Source organism: Haematobia irritans, chromosome 5 (assembly GCF_050003625.1).
Source record: "Haematobia irritans isolate KBUSLIRL chromosome 5, ASM5000362v1, whole genome shotgun sequence".
NCBI lineage: Eukaryota > Metazoa > Arthropoda > Insecta > Diptera > Muscidae > Haematobia > Haematobia irritans.
The window spans coordinates 94336043-94354784 of record NC_134401.1 but is presented as its reverse complement, the minus strand read 5'-3'; the positions used below and the strand labels follow the sequence as shown (position 1 = coordinate 94354784).

The 18742-nt window shown below is 29.3% G+C and overlaps 1 protein-coding gene across 8 annotated transcripts in view; it reads right to left on the bottom strand.

Annotated features, from left to right (window-relative positions):
* Positions 1 to 18742, bottom strand: part of LOC142241126 (PDZ domain-containing protein GIPC3-like) — a 167304-nt gene that overhangs the window by 85344 nt on the left and 63218 nt on the right. Inside the window, exon 1 of one of the 8 annotated variants that reach the window (XM_075312873.1) lies at positions 8802 to 9001. The exons of 5 other annotated variants lie outside the window; for them this stretch is intronic. The gene's annotated coding sequence lies outside the window, so the exon portion shown is untranslated. Of the gene's footprint in view, positions 1 to 3230; positions 3389 to 8801; positions 9002 to 18742 lie in introns of those variants that run through there. 2 more of the 8 variants (XM_075312872.1, XM_075312874.1) reach the window with 2 other exon arrangements.

Genomic DNA, 18742 nt, shown 5'->3' with positions numbered 1-18742 from the left:
TGGTATTGCAAATGGGCCATTTCGGACCACATTTACGTATAGCCCTCTCTCTTGGAGGACAAAATTCATCCGGTCTCTAACAACCATGCAAAAATTGGTCCATAGCGGTTCATAATTATATATAGCCCCCATATAAACCGATCGCCAGATTTGACCTCCGGAACCTCCTGGAGGAGCAAAATTTATCCGATCCGGTTTAAATTTGGAACGTGGTGTAAGTATATGGTGCCTAACAACCATGTAACAATTGGTCCATACGGGTTCATAATTATATATAGGCCCCATATAAACCGATCGCCAGATTTGACCTCCGGTCCATAATTATATATAGCCCCCATATAAACCGACCCCAGATTTGATCTCTGGAGTCTCTTGAAGGAGCAAAATTCATCCGATCCGGTTAAAATTTGGAACGTGGTGTAAGTATGTGGTCTCTAACAACTATCAAAAATTGGTCCATATCGGTCCATAATTATATATAGCCCCCATATAAATCGATCCCCAGATTTGACCTCCGGAGCCTCCTGAAGGAGCAAAATTCATCCGATCCGGTTGAAATTTGGTAAGTGGTGTTAGTTAGTATAGGGTCTATAACAACCATGGGAAACTTAGTCCATATCCGTCCATAATTATATATAGCCCCCAAATAAACCAATTCCCAGATTTGAACTCCGGAGCCTTTTGGAAGAGCAAATTTCATCCGAGCCGGTTGAAATTTGGTACGTGATGTACGTATATGGTCTCTAACAACCATGCAAAAATTGGTCCATATCGGTCTATAATTATATATAGCCCCCATATAAACCGATCCTCAGATTTGACCTCCAGAACCTGTTGGGGGAGCAAAATTCACCCGATTCGGTTGAAATTTGGTACGTTGCGCTGGTATATGGCCGCTAACAGCCATGCACAAATTTGTCCATATCGGTCTATAGTTATATATAGCCGATCGCCAATCACACAAAAATTGGTCCATATCACCAAAAATAATCTACCAAAATTTTATTTCCATAGAAAATTTTGTCAATATTTCTATAGAAAATTTTCTCAAAATTTTATTTCTATAGAAAAATTTTGTCAAAATTTTATTTTTGTGGGAAAATTTTGTCAAAATTTTATTTTTGTGGGAAAATTTTGTCAAAATTTTATTTCTATAGAAACATTTTATTAAAAATTTTATTTCTATAGAAAATTTTGTCCAAATTTATTTCCATAGAAAATTTTGCCAATTTTTTTTTTTAGAAAATTTTATATAAATTTTATTTTTATAGAAAATTTAGTCAAAATTTTATTTCTATAGAAAATTTTGTCAAAATTTGATTTGTCATGTTAGCCTGGTACTGAAACAGGCGATTAACGTCCAAATGCATTATATCTTAATTTACAATTAATTATATGGACAAATTAGATGAAATTTGATTTGTATATAAAATGTTGTCAAAATTTTATTTCTATAGAAAATTTTGTCAAAATTTTATTTGTATAGAAAATTTTGTCAAAAGTTTATTTCTATAGAAATTTTTGTCAAAAGTTTATTTCTATAGAAATTTTTGTCAAAATTTTATTTCTATAGAAAATTTTGTCAAAATTTTATTGCTATAGAAAATTTTTTCAACGTTTTATTGCTATAGAAAATTTTGTCAAAATTTTATTGCTATAGAAAATTTTTTCAACATTTTATTTCTATAGAAAATTTCGTCAATATTTTATTTCTATAGATAATTTTGTCAAATTGAATTTTATCAGCCTTTTTATATTTGTTTTATATATTCCCCGTATGGAGTAACTTACAATTTAGAAGACGGTGTTAAGAAGTTTTAAGATACCTTGCCATCGGCAAGTGTTACCGCAACCCATGTAATTCGATTGTGGGTGACAGTCTTTTGTAGAAGTCCATGGTGGAGGGTACATAAGATTCGACCTGGCCGAACTTACGGCCGTATATACTTTAATTTTTAATTTGATTGTTAATGAATTTTTTTAATTGATTTCGTTTTCAAGTTCAATCAAATTTTTAATTGGCAGTATTTAGGTGATAATTTTTTCTGTGTACTATTTTTGAGAGATATACAAAAAATTTCTTGTTTTAGATAGCATTGAATTTATTTGAAATATTAATTAAATTGATTTTGTTCCCAAAATTTAATTATTTTTAATATAAAATAAATAAATAAATAATACAATAAAATAAACGTTTGTTTATCTTATTATTATAATTATTTATTTATTTGTATTTATTTTACCTTTATATGAAATAATTTTCTTGTGATTATATTGGATTTTACACTTTTTATGCAGTTACCGATTATATTAATAGTTGGATTTTTCTTGGGGTTTGAGACAAAATTTAATGTTAAGAGTATGTATCCAAAAATCTCCGAACAATAATTTCAATTATAGTTTTAATTGTTTTTAATTTAATTAAAATGTCAATTGGGATAATTTAATTTAATTTGATTAAAAAGCTTGTTGTATGAGTTAATTTTTTTACTGATAAGTTTTTGAAGATATTTTGATGATATTTTTTTATATATTATTTCATGTTTATTTCATATAACATATTTAAAAAGATAATTAAAAAAAGTCTGAAAATGAATTTGGGATCACCGGTCACTACATATGGATGTTCCACATTTTATTTGTATCAGTCGAGGTATCAAAATAAAACCGAATTACCGATGATTAGTATTAAATAAATTCATACCTTTTTGCAATGGATTTCATAAATTTTATAAATGAAAAGGAAAAAATATTCAAATTTCTAGAAATTAACTATAATTTATTTATTAACACTGGGCTTGTAGTAAGTTTTCACTATGAGAAAATTGTAGAAATAACAAAAGTGTTCACGTTTTATCAGCAAACAACAACAACTTGCGTGACCACATGTTGGTATCACTAACGTCAATGGAAATGACAACGTGACGTTCAGGTTAGTTCGGCAGACATTTAGTCAGCCGCTATCTCAACACCAACACACACACACGTACATATGTTTACAAAACAATTCCAGATAAGATTTCCAAATAATAACAATAAACAAAAAGAAACACAGAAATATTTAAAAGCGAAAATAATACGCGGGGAAGTGGGGGAAGAGCAAAAACAATGTTTTAAGGAAAATTCCCTTTACCAACTATGGGCTGAGGTGATAACCAAACAGCCAAAGGTATTTACTGTTTTTTTTTTAATAGTTCATAATAATGATAACAAAACCCTCCTCAACCTACCCTCCCACACCTTCGGAGTCAGACGACAACTTAGATATCATCCACAAAGGTTTCTTTCTATTTGTAGGTCTTCCCACTTGATATCTTCACACGACACAGGAAGTTTTCTAACACCACACCACGTTCGTCTTCAATCACCGCCGGAATTCAACTGAAGTGTCCAACAATGTCTAAGGTACAACAACCAATATTCTCCACTCGATGTTTGCTCTATTACAGAGCTCATATAGATGTGGCCAATATGGAAAGAATAACATGGCCATATTGCAACATGGAAATTCCATATAGGTTTATTTTCAACAACATTTTCCTCTATTTTTATTCCAAATAGAAAAGTATGGAAATTATTAATAGACACGATAGATGGACAGTTTTGCCCTACATTCTGGATGAAGTGTTTGTTTGTTTGTTTTTTGGTTTCTACTAATTGAATTAACAAAATGAAAATCCATTTGGGTAATTATAATTAAGAAGTAGATTAACATGTGCATTCCAAAGAATTTTTATTGTGAGTGTTTTTTAATAAGAGGCAATGCATTCGAAGATTATTGGTGCAGCTAAAGTAATGTATGGGAAGAATGTCCAATTTTACCAAGTCCTAGTCTCTGTGAAAGGAAATCGTAAAGGGGTTAGCTTAGAGCCTACCAAATTAAACAAAAAAAAAAACTTATTGAACCTTCATTTCTAAAGAAAATTTTGTCAATTTTTTTTTCTCCAGTATTTTTTTCAAAATTTTATATCTCTAGTAAATTTTTTCAAAATTTTATTTCTCTAGCAAATTTTGTCACAACTTTATTTCTATAGAAATTTTTTTCAAAATTTTATTTCTATAGAAAATTTTTCAAAATTTTATTTCTATAGAAATAACATTGTGACATTTTCTATAGAAATACATTTTTGACAAAAATTTATTTCTAAAGAAAATTTAGTCAAAATTCTATAGAAAATTTTGTCAAAATTTTATTTCTACAGAAAATTTTGTCATAATTTTATTTCTATCGAAAATATTGTCAACATTTTATTTCTATAGAAAATTTTGTCAACATTTTATTTCTATAGAAAATTTTGTCAAAATTTTATGTCTATAGGAAATTTTATCAAAAGTTTGCTTTTGTAGAAATTTTATCAAAAATTTACTTCTGTAAATAATTTTATTATGACTATAGAAAATTTTGTCAAAATTTTATGTCTATAGGAAATTTTGTCAAAATGTTATTTCTGTAGAAAATTTTGTCAAAATTTTATTTCTATAGAAAATTTATCAAAAATATACTTTTATAGGAAGTTTTGTCAAAATTTTATTTCTATAGAATAATTTATCCAAAAATTTACTCCTATAGAAATTTTTATTTCTATGGAAAATTTTGTAAAAATTTTATTCCTATAGAAAATTTTGTCAAAATTTTATTTCTAAAGAAAATTTATTGTTGTTGTTTTTTTGATTTCAGCTTAAAACCATACATTGATTAAACTACAAGTGTAGCTTAACCAACAGAGGAAAATAATGTTTGTCAAATTTATTTGGGCAAAGCCCTATCGACTGCAAGATGGTTGGATGGACGCACGTTTCGGAATTACCACATTCCTCAACAGCATCCTCTACTTGCAGCAAAACTATCAACCAATTATCAGAATAAATTCAGGCAGTTCATTAAACCCAACAATAAACCACACATGAACCTTCCGAAAAAAGGTTCTACATTGATAGCCGGCTTATGCCGAAATAATTTTAGTCAAAATTTTATTTCTACAGAAAATTTTGTGAAAACTGTATTTCTAAAGAAAATCTTGTCAAAATGTTATTTCTATAGAAAATTTTGTCAAAATTTTATTTCTATAGAAAATTTCGTCACAATTTTATTTCTCTAGGAAATTTGCTCAAATTTTTATTTCTATACAAAAATTTGTCAATTTTTTTTTCTATAGAAATAAAAGAAAGTAGATAAAAGAAATAAATTTTTGACAAAATTTTATTTCTATAGAAATATTGGTCAAAATTTGTTTTTCCATAAAAATTTTTTTCCAAATGTTATTTCTATACAAAACTTTGCCAAATTTTATTTCTATAGAAAGAACATTGTGACAAAATTTTCTATAGAAATAAATTTTTGACAAAATTTTAATTCTATAAAAAATTTTGACAAAATTTGTTTCCATAGAAAATTTTGTCAAAATATTATTTCTATAGAAAATTTTGTCAAAATTTTATTTGTATAGACAATTTTGTCAAAATTTTATTTCTATAGAAAGAACATTGTGACAAAAGTTTTCCATAGAAAATTTTGTCAAAATGTTATTTCTATAGAAAATTTTGTCCAAATTTTATTTCTATAGAAAATTTTGTCAAATTTTTATTTCTATAGAAAATTTTGCTCCATAGAAAATTTTATCAAAATTTTATTTCTATAAAAAAATTTATCAAAATTTTATTATCTGTATAGAAAATTTTGTCAAAATTTTATGACTATTGAAAATTTTGTTGCCAAATATATTTTGTCAAAATTTTATTTCTATTTATATAAAATTTTGTCAAAATTGTATTTCTATATAAATTTCGTCAACATTTTATTTCTATAGAAAATTTTGTCAAAAATATACTTTTATAGGAAGTTTTGTCAAAATTTTATTTCTATGGAAAATTTTGTCAAAATTTTATTCCTATAGAAAATTTTGTCAAAATTTTATTTCTAAAGAAAATTTATTGTTGTTGTTTTTTTGATTTCAGCGTAAAACCATACATTGACTAAACTACAAGTGTAGCTTAACCAACAGAGGAAAAGAATGTTTGTCAAATTTATTTGGGCAAAGCCCTATCGACTGCAAGATGGTTGGATGGACGCACGTTTCGGAATTACCACATTCCTCATCAGCATCCTCTACTTGCAGCAAAACTATCAACCAATTATCAGAATAAATTCAGGCAGTTCATTAAACCCAACAATAAACCACACATGAACCTTCCGAAAAAAGGTTTTACATTGATAGCCGGCCTATGCCGAAATAAATGTAGTCAAAATTTTATTTCTACAGAAAATTTTGTCAAAACTGTATTTCTAAAGAAAATCTTGTCAAAATTTTATTTCTATAGAACATTTTGTCAAAATTTTATTTCTATAGAAAATTTTGTCAAAATGTTATTTCTATAGAAAATTTTGTCACAATTTTTTTACTCTAGGAAATTTGCTCAAATTTTTATTTCTATACAAAAATTTGTCAATTTTTTTTCTATAGAAATAAAAGAAAGTAGATAAAAGAAATAAATTTTTGACAAAATTTTATTTCTATAGAAATATTGGTCAAAATTTGTTTTTCCATAAAAATTTTTTCCAAATGTTATTTCTATACAAAACTTTGCCAAATTTTATTTCTATAGAAAGAACATTGTGACAAAATTTTCTATAGAAATAAATTTTTGACAAAATTTTAATTCTATAAAAAATTTTGACAAAATTTTTTTCTATAGAAAATTTTTTCAAAATATTATTTCTATAGAAAATTTTGTCAAAATTTTATTTGTATAGACAATTTTGTCAAAATTTTATTTCTATAGAAAGAACATTGTGACAAAAGTTTTCCATTGAAAATTTTGTCAAAATGTTATTTCTATAGAACATTTTGTCCAAATTTTATTTCTATAGAAAATTTTGTCAAATTTTTATTTCTATAGAAAATTTTGCTCCATAGAAAATTTTATCAAAATTTTATTTCTATAAAAAAATTTATCAAAATTTTATTATCTGTATAGAAATTTTTGTCAAAATTTTATGAGTATTGAACATTTTGTTGCCAAATTTATAAATTTTGTTGCCAAATATATTTTGTCTATATAAAATTTTGTCAAAATTTTATTTCTATAAAAACTTTTCTCAAAATTTTAGTTTTATAGAAAATTTTGTCAAAATTTTATTTCTGCAGAAAATTTTGTCAAAATTTTATTTCTGCAGAAAATTTTGATAACATTTTATTTCTATAGAAAATTTTGTCAACATTTTATTTCCGTATAAAATTTTGTCAAAATTTTATTTCTATAGAAAATTTTGTCAACATTTTATTTCTATAGAAAATTTTGTCAAAATTTTATTTCTATAGAAAATTTTGTCAAAATTTTATTTCTGCAGAAAATGTTGTCATAATTTTATTTCTATAGAAAATTTTCTCAAGATTTTATTTTTATAGAAAATTTTGTCAAAATTTTATTTCTGCAGAAAATTTTGTCATAATTTTATTTCTATAAAAATTTTGTCAACATTTTATTTCTATAGAAAATTTTGTCAACATTTTATTTCTATAGAAAATTATGTAAAAATTTTATTTCTATAGAAAATTTTGTCAACATTTTATTTCTATAGAAAATTTTGTCAAAATTTTATCTCTATAGGAAGTTTTATCAAAAATTTGCTTTTATAGAAATTTTATCAAAAATTTACTTCTGTAGAAAATTTTATTATGTCTATGGGAAATTTTGTCAAAATTTTATTTCTATAGAAAATTTATCAACAATGTACTTCTATAAGAAGATTTATCAAAATTTTATTTCTATAGAATAATTTATCCAAAAAATTACTCCTATAGAAAATTTTATTTCTATGGAAAATTTTGTCAAAATTTTATTTCTAAAGAAAATGTTGACAAAATTGTATATACACAATAACAACAATAACAAAACAAAATTTTATATGTATAGAAAATTTTGTCAATATTTTCATATTTTTGGTGCCAAATATATGATATTATTTGGATCAAAGTGCTCGCAGTGAAACGTTGGATGAAAATAATAGAATAATACAATATTAGTTTTATTCGCATTTAAAACTGACTTTGAAAGCCCAGAAAAATATATATACAAAAAGAGAACCATCATAATATTTCGGTAGTATACAAAAATATGTCGAAGATTTAAAGGAGTGATTGTGTTTTTAGGTTGTAAGTATTTAGGTGACCTCTTTCGCAGTCAATTTAAATTTTCGACGAATTGTTAGCATAAGCCTCTCGCTTTTTTGAAACACCTAATGTCCGAATTAAATCGCTAATCTTTAAAAAGCGCTCTGCTAATACGATATCATGTAATCATGTACCGTATATAAACTTCTTCGGCTCACTTGGATATGGTTCATAAAAAAACCCAAGAAATCCACTCTCACTGAAATTTCGTAGTATATGTCCAGGAGAATTAAATACTTGTCCCTGCAATCCTCTTGGATTATGCGATGAGGCTAAGTATTTATCGCACCACCCTCTTACATATAACCGGGATCTATTCAAACAGAAATAAGTAATGAAATCGATTTAATGAATATAGGCCTATTTGATTTTTCATCTCAATGATAGCGGAAATTCATTTTATAACCGGGTCCAAACGGCGTGCTTCACAGATTTAGGCACCAAATGTAGAGAAGTTTCATGAGGCTAAAATACTGCAATTACGAAAAATGTTTTAATTTTTTTTTTGAACCGTGACCCCAAGCTTTGTGAGGGATTGGAAAATTCGATATCGTCATTCTATAGTTTATTGCACAAATTCTATAGAGCACAAATTCAATTATCAGAGTCACCTCAGCATAGAGTGCTTACCACATCCAAAAGTTTGCAATCGCCAACAATTTTTTTTTTCTTATCACAAATAGTAGCTGTTTTGTAGACTAGTTGGTAAATTCCGATTATAATTCCATTTCAAGGCTGATGAATTTTTGCAAATGTTGATATTCAAAATTTTGGTAAAGAAAAAAAGCAATAATTAAAAAAAACCAATGATATCTTCGTAATTTTTTGAAGTATATGTCAGAGGAAGTAATGTGTCAAGATAAAAATATTTAGTGTCGTTTTGTTATCGATTGTTTTTAAAACTTTTGAAATCGATTCCAAATATATTTATGGTAGAAAATAGAGAAAGCTTGCATACACAACGTCGTGGGTTCAAAACCAGTTTCGACCGAACACCAAAAAGTTTTTCAGCGGTGGATTATCCCACCTCAGTAATGATGGTGACATTTCTGAGGCTTTCAAAATTTTTCTAAGTGGTTTCACTGCAATGTGGAACGAAGTTAGGACTCGGCTATAAAAAGGAGGTCACCTAACCTAACCTAACCGGGTAACCGGTTATTCAATTCTAAAGTATAGATGCATAATTGTTTATAAAACCGGTTTTACTGAATAGATAACTTTGAAATGTACATCTTATTCGATCGTGTTTTTACAATCCTCTTCTAACTCAATAAAAAAAAACAAGATTTTTTGCAAAAACTGATAGCTTACAGATAAAAACGATTGTTAGTTTTATTATTCTATCCCGAAAACCACTTTCAAATAAAATTTAATATAATAATTTACTATTAAAATTTCGACTTTTTAGGGCTATGATTAAATGCATGGTCGAATATCACCGGTCGTAGCCGAGACATCTGCACAAATATGAATTTCACGAACAGGTAGATGTGTTGATTTTGGTATGTTCCGATATTCGGAATCGTAAAATTGTTGTTTGGTCATATTTTCTTTTCTTAACCCTAAAACGTATAAATTTAAAATTTGGCAACATAGTTTTCTTTAATAAGAAGTTTTAATACAAATTTAATAAAAGTCCGATAGTAGCTCATTTTTTCTTTATAAGAAAACTAAATTTTTGCGATTTACGGTTCCGAATATCGGAACATGGTCGATTGACTTTTACTCATTTCAACATTTTTTAAGGTCCCAACTAGTTAATTCCTTTCTTTTTAAACTCTTCTCCACACCATGGGATAGGGTATAAAATGGAAATGTTTGCAACACCCAGAAGGAGACTATATAGACACAGTCTATAGTCTTTTCAAATCAAATCAATTGATTTTTTAATCAAATATTTTTTATGCCCAATTAAAACTGTGATTGATACATTTTCGTGATTGAAGATATTTCAATTAAAAAATTAATTGGATCAATTAATTTCGCGATTGAATCAGAAAACCGTGCCTTTTCTCGTCCTTTCTTAGCTTAAAGTTCAGCCTCCTCTCCAATATAATCCCAAGGTATTTTGCACACTCACCAACGGGAATTTCGATATCACATAAGAAAATGGCTTTACCGCGGGAAAAACTGCCATAAATTTCTGCTGAAACTGAAAGCGACTGCATTCCTTTTATCGCGGAGCCAAATAAATTAAAAATTTTCATAATTTCTTCTATTCAAAATTAGGGTTTCTACAGTAGGTTTACGAATTTTGCGACACACGTATTATACTGTCGCAAATGTATGTTGCAAAAGTCACAGTTTGTGACAGACCAACCCTGGATATAGCTCCTTTCTCCTGATATGCACTGATATGGCCCCAGAAGCCAGAGTTTTAGCCTTATTTGCTCTAAATTTTGTACCAGCAGTACAATTAGTAACATCGCCAAGTGTGTTAAATTTGATTTAAATCGGTTCAGATTTAGATATAGCTCCCACATTTTTGTTCTTCCGAATTGGGCTAATAATACGAAAATTTTTTAGAAATAAATCAAAATCAAATTTTCTTATTCTAATACCCAGAAAAAAATTGGAAGTTGTTCCAAAGGCACAGCTTTAAAAACACTGTAACAAGATCACCTTTTTACTAATTATTTTCTAGAAATAGGTCCATTATTTCATTTATATATATTATTAAATTTATATATATATTAAATTGTTAGAATTAATCATTCAGTTTGTTATGTTTTTATGTGCACCTAGGTAATTGATCATTAGTGTCGTCTTATTGGTTCATTACTAACAGTCTCTCTCGCTCTCTTTTAATAATAGCTCAATTTTTCGAAATACTCAATTTGATCTCATTTATTTTGTAACAACAACATCACTCTTATTTGTATCACTACCTAAGCATAAACTCGTTTAAATAAGAAAAACATGAGAAATATTGTCATTCTGTTCTTGGCGTTTGGACAATAAACATCATCATGCCGGTGGGTATACGTAAATTTTAACTACACAGTCCTACCTTCCTGTTATTATGTAATTTAATTTTTTATACCTCTCTATTTTCTTATTTTTAATGAGTAATTTTAACTTTTCTTGTTTAAAATGTGTAAAAAACAGAGTAAGAATTAATAAAATGGTACAAATTAAAATTGAGTTCAAACATTTCAGACAAGCATTAGAATGAATTAAAAATCATAAAAAATTATAAAAATATTTAATAGGCAAAATAATACAATTTTTTTTAATTCACACACATTCTATGACAATCCCAGTTAAATTTATTGCTTCTGCGCCAAATGTAGATATACAAAGTGGTGCAGGGTATAATGTAGTCGGAACAGCCCGAATTTACACTTTCCTTAATTGTTCAGAAATTTTTAATTATTATTTTGATCGGAAAATGTCGATTTACTCTTATGCCGACTCTATTCGTTTTGATGACACAAGAATAAACAATTGAATGTGTAAATTCAATAATATTTGGGCTGAAATTTTTTCTCTCTGTTATTTTTCGCTCTCTCTCTCTCTCTCTCTCTCTCTGTGGCAACTCTAAACAAAAAAGTGCTTATACGAAATTGATATATGTTTAACAAAATGTAATGTGCCAAACATAATAGATTCTAACATATTAACATACATGCAATTAAATATAATATGCTAAACAAAGGAGTATTTACACCGGAACATATGAAAAATAGTGTGTTTTACTTTTTGTTTAAAGCCAAGAAATCTTTGATCTTACGACAATTTTTCCCTTCAGTGTCACTTAACCTACGGTGCTCGTTGATTATATATCGCTTTAAACTCCATAAGCTCTCTCTCCATTTTAAAGTTCTCGCTTAGCATATATGGTCTGCGCTCAGCACCCGTTTAATTATTAATTCAAATATTTAATTATATATTGATAATCTTCCTGAAATTTCAATAAAAGTATGATGAACTTTTACCCAATTCCGAAAACTAATATGACCCTCAAAGCCAATTAAATGCAAAAAAGTTTGTTGATCTTTAAATAAAATTGGGAAATGAATGAAACAAAATTCATAAGCAAATTGAGGACATATGTACCGAACTATGGCAAATATTTCAATAGTAAATGAAAGTCCAGACCAACAACTACTCTAATTTATGATAATGATAATAAAAACGACATACATGAAAAAACTACGCAAAAAATAAAACGCAAAAAATGACAAAGCAAAATAATAAACCGGTAACATAAAACAACACCAACAACCGGCAGAAAATATTGTGCAAAAATCAGCACTAGAGCAGATATACAAACATACTTAAGTGGAAGAACTAGGAAAAAAAATGAATACGAGCAAACTACTAAATTTGCAATCAAACAAAATAATAATTTGCAAAGAGCTCTAAGTCTATTGAAAAATAAAAAAAAATTATGCTATCAATTTGTTTTCTAGTGGGATCTATTTTTTAAGTATATACACTGGCAAGAATATGGCGGAAAATCGGAGGATAAGCTCGAGTCACATCTCATTTGAAAGGTTTTAGGTTAGGTTAGGTGGCAGCCCGATGTATCAGGCTCACTTAGACTATTCAGTCGATTGTGATACCACACTGGTGAACTTCTCTCTTATCACTGAGTGCTGCCCGATTCCATGTTAAGCTTAATGACAAGGGACCTCCTTTTTATAGCCGAGTCCGAACGGCGTTCCACATTGCAGTGAAACCACTTAGAGAAGCTTTGAAACCCTCAGAAATGTCACCAGCATTACTGAGGTGGGATAATCCACCGCACCCAGAGAAGGAATATGATCACCTCAAACATGTTTTAAGAGCAAAATGTTATTTTTGGATGGTGACCATGTAACATGGTTTTCGCAACCATGTTATTTCCTCGGAAATCATGTAGCTGATTTCGGCAAGCAGGTTATATTTGACGAAAAAATAACATTTTAGTGACAAACATGTTACATGGTCACCATACAAAAATAACATTTTGCTCTTGAAACATGTTTGAGGTGATCATATTCCTTCTCTGCGTGCGCTGAAAAACTTTTTGGTGCTCGGTTGAAGCAGGAATCGAACCCACGACCTTGAGTATGCAAGGCGGACATGCTAACCATCCATAAGGGTTTAACGTTTACTTTTTAATTAAGCGGTTCAGATTTGAATATATCGTATAATAAACTATTTCAAACTTTGAAACAGACAAAAACTCGACCTTTTGATTCTGATTAGCGAATCCGATTTTCCGCTTAAATTTATATTTATGTAATGGAATTATTGTAATTTAGTGTAATTTTACTTTATAAAATTCAAATAAATTTCGTTTAAGGTAACCAAGGCAATCTAATTTATTTTGGTTTATTTTCATTTAAATGAATTCTATCAATTCAATAGGAGCTCATAAAATTTGGAAGCGCACTTGAAATATTAGTGTGTCAATCTAATTTAATTTTATTTATTTTAATTTATTTTAAATTAATGCATATTTGTAAACTCACTCAGAATGACTTATTCCATTTATTATAAACCCATACAATTTTTCTCACAAAATAAATATTTTTCTATTTCTCAAATTAAAAAACAAAAGATAGAAAACTATTAAAGCATAAAATAACAAAAGTGCAGGTCCATAGCTTATAAGCACATAAATTAAGTTTTCCGTCCAACAAACCTTGGCATTGTTGCTGCAATAAAAACTAAAAAAAAACAATAGGATGCACTCATACTCATACCGTAAAATTCTTCCTTTCAGCATTCGTCATTGAAAAGTAGAAGCATTGATGATAACAATCTAATAAAAATTTGCAAAACAACAAAAAAATATGCAAAATATATTGCGTTCTAATGTTGGGCAAAATTAGGTTGCTATTCTCCCTTCTCATCGTTCTATTTCATCAACTAGCAGAGAAACTACTTTTGTAACAGTATTTTTTTTTTTTTTTTGAGAGTGGGGGTGTTTCTATAGGAAACCATGGCACTATGATCAGTGCTGCCGCTAGTGAAAAATTGAGTGAAGTAGATTTTGGAAAAAAGTGGAGTAGATTGAATAAAATTGAAGTAGCATACATTTTTGAAAACAAAACAATAGAATTCATTTTATTATACCCTCCACCATAGGATGGGGGTATATTAACTTTGTCATTCCGTTTGTGACACATCGAAATATTGCTCTCAGACCCAATAAAGTATATATATTCTGGGTGAAATTCTGAGTCGATCTGAGCATGTCCGTCCGTCCGTGCGTCTGTTGAAATCACGCTAACTTCCGAACGAAAGAAGCTATCGACTTGAAACTTGGCACAAGTAGTTGTTATTGATGTAGGTCGGATGGTATTGCAAATGGGCCATATCGGTCCACTTTTACGTATAGGACCCTCAAATTTAGCTTGCGGGGACTCTAAGAGAAGCAAATTTCATTCGATCCAGCTGAAATTTGGTACATGGTTTCAGCATATGATCTCTAACAATCATGTAAAAATTGGTCCACATCGGTCCATAATTATATATAGCCCCCATATAAACTGATCCCCCGATTTGGCTTGCGGAGCCTCTAAGAGAACCAAATTTCATCCGATCCGGCTGAAATTTGGTACATGGTGTAAGTATATGGTCTCTAACACCTATGCAAAAATTGGTCCACATCGGTTAATAATTCAATGATTAAAACCGCTATGTTCATCGTAAAAAAAAAAAAATAAAAAAATTAAAAATTTTAAGCAGAACAAAAAGTGAAGCAGATTTTTGGAAGAAGGAGTGACGAAGTAAATTTTGTGAAAATGAAGAAAAATACTTCGATTGAAGTAGTAGCGGCAGCACTGACTATGATGCAAAGGTAGAGAGAGTGAGAGAAAACGGGAGTACAACAAAAATACCTTTAAAAATTGAGTTGACTGATGTCTTTTCCACTATAAAGGGTGATACGGTCAAAATTTGGTCAAGGGAAAACGCGTGTAAATCGGTGAAATCGTTTATTTAAAAAATCAAATTAAATTTCTTTGTCAAGTTCAATTAGTATAAAATTCAGGAAAAATATTCAGTTAGGCTTTCGCTTTTCCAAATCCGAATTGCCGGACCTCACGCTTGACACCTGCCATCAGATTTTGTACAGCCACCTTGTCCACCTTCTTCGCCGCAGAAAGCCAGTTTGCCTTGAACTGCTGCTCGTCCTTAGCAGTTTTTTTTGGTCTTCTTTAGGTTCCGCTTGACAATAGCCCAGTATTTCTCAATTGGCCGGAGCTCTGGCGTGTTGGGAGGGTTCTTGGGAACCACCTGCACGTTGTTGGCGGCGTACCACTCCATGGCCTTTTTACCGTAATGGCAAGATGCCAAATCCGGCCAAAACAGTACGGAACAACCGTGTTTCTTCAGGAAAGGCAGCAGACGTTTATTCAAACACTCTTTCACGTAAATTTCTTGGTTGACAGTCCCGGAAGCTATGAAAATGCTGCTTTTCAAGCCACAGGTACAGATGGCTTGCCAAACCAGATATTTCTTTGCGAACTTTTACAGTTTTATGTGCTTGAAAATATCTGCTACCTTTCCCCTTCCTTTTGCCGTATAAAACTCCTGTCCCGGAAGCTGCTTGTAGTCGGCTTTGACGTAGGTTTCGTCGTCCATTACCACGCAGTCAAACTTCGTCAGCACCGTCATGTACAGCCTCCGGGATCGCACTTTGGCCGTCGTATTTTGTTTATCATCGCGATTTGGAGTCACTACCTTCTTGTAAGTCGATAGTCCGGCTCGTTTTTTGGCGCGATGCACGGTTGTAGACGATACTCCCAGCTTATTTGCGGCATCTCGGAGAGAGAGGTTAGGGTTTCGCTTGAAACTACCGGCAACTCTCTTTGTCGTCTCAGCGGCTTCCGGTTTTCGATTTCCCCCCGATCCATATTTCCTGGCTGTCGACAAACGTTCCCCAAACACTTTAATTATATTTGTAACGGTTGATTTGGCAACTTTTAGCGATTTTGCCAGCTTTGCGTGCGAGTAGCTCGGATTTTCGCGATGCGCGAGCAAAATTTTGATACGCTGCTCTTCTTGCTTGGACGGCATTTTGACAACTGAAGAGTGAATTCCAAAATCAAAATAGGAGCAACATTCTACACACACACACACACCTTCAAAATGAGGGGTGTTCAGGTTTTTTAAATGCAAAATTGAAAGAAATACGTCAAGTTTATATTGACCAAATTTTGAGCGTATCACCCTTTACCTATATCATAGAACTTAATATTTTCTAAACTTTATCCATTCAATCAAATATATAGTATTCGTTTTCCAAAAATATTTTTTTTGATTTATTGCTAAAAGTACACTGAAAAAATCCGTACTTAAACTAATGCTAAATTTAACTTTTTTCGAAATTTTCCACAGTCCTATCAAATGTTCCTTTCTTTAAGTATGTACCAAATATATTCACACAAAGAAGGAATATGATCACCTCAAACATGTTTCAAGAGCAAAATGTTATTTTTAGATGGTGACCATATAACATGTTTATCGCAAAAATGTTGTTTTCTCGCCAAACATAACATGTTTTCCGAAAACAGATACATAATTTCCGAGAAAATAACATGGTTGCGATATAAATGTCACATGGTCACCATCCAAAAATAACATTTTGCTCTTGAAACATGTCTGAGATGATCATATTCCTTCTCTGGGTGTTATGAAATAAACGTGGGTATAAAATTCAATGACCGTTCAAAATGAACAAAAAAATTTTCGTACGAATCCCCAAAACTGAACTACAGTATAGTTAAAATTGTCATGATTTGGCGCCAATGATCTTTTTCTTTTCGTTAATTTTTTCTTCTATGAGAGGATGTAATTCCGTGAGTTGTACACTCATACGTTAGTAACGTGAATTAAAACATGGGAAAAATTATACACAAATGAAGCATAAAGATTTACCAAACTCAAATTAAATTTACAAAATTTTTTTTTACAAGTAACAAAAAAAGAAAATAATAATTATGTCTAATAAATTGTTATTTTGTGAAATCGGCGTGACATTTGCATTTGTAATACAGTTTAATAAAATTTTTCTAAAATTAACCAAATTTTTTCTAAAATTAACCAACCTTTTCCTTCCTAGTGGGGTCACTGTTATTTGACTGTAGTACACTAGGGCATTAGAACTTAGTCGAGGCATGAACTAGCACCTTCAACACAAAATTTGGACTTCAAAATCGACTTCAGAATTTTTACCATTGGGCTTACTGAGAAAAACCCAAACCCACAGTTGGTAGAATTCTACCAAAAATTTACTTTTTGGTATATTGGTAGAATTCTTGAGTTTTTTGGTGGATTTTGCAAAATATTCCTCTCCAATTAAGATGTAATTCAATTTTCTGCGGAAATAAAATTTTGACAAAATTTTCTATATAAATAAAATGTTGATAAAATTTCCTATAGAAATAAAATTTTGAAAAAGTTTCCTATAGAAATAAAATTTCTATAGAAATGAAATTTTGTTAAAATTTTCTATAGAAATAAAATTTTACAAGAAAAGCTGTTGGGTAATTATCACGGTTGCCACAGTTGGAAGAAAGAATTACACCAAAAATGGTAGATTTTTTGCTGTTTGGTAGATTGGTAGAATTCTTGATGTTTTGGTAGATTTTGCAAAAAATATTCTCTCCAATTAAGACGTACTTCAATTTTCTACAGAAATAAAATTTTGACAAAATTTTCTATATAAATAAAATTTTGACAAAATTTTCTATATAAATAAAATTTTGACAAAATTTTCTATACAAATAAAATTTTGTAAAAATTTTCTATAGAAATAAAATTTCTATAGAAATGAAATTTTGTTAAAACTTTCTGTAGAAATAAAATTTTACAAAAAAAGTTTTTGTGTAATTATCACGGTTGCCACAGTTGGTAGAAAGAATTACACCAAAAATGGTAGATTTTTTGCTGTTTGGTAGATTGGTAGAATTCTTGATGTTTTGGTAGATTTTGCAAAAAATATTCTTCTCCAATTAAGATGTACTTCAATTTTCTACAGAAATAAAATTTTGACAAAATTTTCTATATAAATAAAATTTTGACAAAATTTTCCAAACAAATAAAATTTTGTAAACATTTTCTATAGAAATAAAATTTAGCAAAAATTTTCTATAGAAACAAAATTTTGCAAAAATTTTCTATAGAAATAAAATTTTGCAAAAATTTTCTATAGAAATAAAATTTGACAACATTTTTTTTATAGAAGTAAAATTTTGCCCAAATTTTCTATAGGAATAAAATTTTGAAACGATTTTCTATAGCAATAAAATTTTGACAAAATTTTGAATACACACAGAAAACAGATTGGTTGGAAAACGTTTGCAGTAATAAATATTCGACACTCAGAACATGATATAAGTTGTCTCAATAGTTTTCCAGTATTGTTGAATATTATTTGTCCCCTACAGCCATTTGGTGAAAATTGCAATAAGTTTTCTTGTGTGTTGAAAGATAAATAGTTGCGACAACCAAATGTCACTTCTATGAAAAATATTTCCTGACATCGGTACATACGACCTACCGTAAAGAAATTTCTCAACTGTTATTTAGTAATCATCACTCACATTTGGTAACCACAGCCGAATTCGATT